Source organism: Neopelma chrysocephalum, unplaced genomic scaffold (assembly GCF_003984885.1).
Source record: "Neopelma chrysocephalum unplaced genomic scaffold, ASM398488v2 Primary Assembly neopelma1_93028, whole genome shotgun sequence".
Taxonomy (NCBI): domain Eukaryota; kingdom Metazoa; phylum Chordata; class Aves; order Passeriformes; family Pipridae; genus Neopelma; species Neopelma chrysocephalum.
The window spans coordinates 4,252-5,422 of NW_020921745.1; positions in this window are offsets into that span (position 1 = coordinate 4,252).

Here is a 1,171-nt window from a genome sequence, read left to right on the forward strand (position 1 = left end):
TTGCCAAGCTACATCCCTGGATCCACTGAGTGACCACTGCCCTCAAGGTTGCCAAGCTGCATTGCTGACTCCAGTGAGTGACCATCGCTCTCAAGGTTGCCAAGCTGCATCGCAGGATCCAGTGGGCGGTGACTATATACATTTCTTTTTCACTCTCATCTTTTCTTTACTCTTATCCTGTTTTCTCTCCCCTGTGCATTTCCCCCCCCCCCCAAAGGTTATCTTTGTGTTGCATCGTTATGTGACAACACCCAAAACGCTGGCTTACCTGATGATGCAAAATTGTTAAAATAAATTTTGGCAATGTGTGTTTTCAGACACCGATTATTTAGTGTCGTTTCGCTTTAATCCACCCCAAGGGAAGTATTGATAAAAACCTGAGTTACCCCCCCTCCCCTTTTCCTGGGGCGGGTCGTAACAGACGTTACATTTTATAATAACATCTGTCCAATCCCAAGTGTTTCCACCCCGTAGCCTGATCCACCCCCGGCCCATCCCCTTAGAATTGAGTCTGGGGTGTGTTTTGGGACCCTCTCTTCATCACCATCTTCAGGGCACAGAGGGTACACAGTCGCCTAATTCTTGACTCTGTTCTGTTGTTCAGGCCTGGATATGAGTGTTCTTTAAACAGCACAGAGACTAAACATTCCTACTGGATTCGGGGGTAGGATTGATATGGGGAGCATGGAATGGGGTAAGAGGGTTGGGGAATGTGTAAACTAAAGGGTGCTAAAGGGTGAGGAATATAACACAGCTGCTTCTACTATAATTACATACAAAGCTTATAACAATTAGCCAAATCAAAAAACTAAAAGGGTCTTAAGGCATCACCACAAATGGTGAGGAAAAGATGCAGTGAGCGCGAACAGGGACAGGAGGAGAGGGAACGGCCTCCAGCTGGGCCAGGGGAGGCTCAGCTGGGATACTGGGAACAATTCCCACATGGAAAGGGCTGTCAGGCCCTGGAATGAACTTCCCAGGGCAGGGCTGGAGTCGCCATTCCCAGAGGGATTTCAGATCCCTGTGGATGTGGCCCTTGGGGACACAGATCCAGCGTGGCCTTGGAAGCACTGGGGATGCTTGGATTCCATGATCTCCAAGGGTTTTTCCAACCTGAACCATCTCTAAGGATTCTGTGCCATCCCGGCACTGTCCCAGCTCTCCACAATTC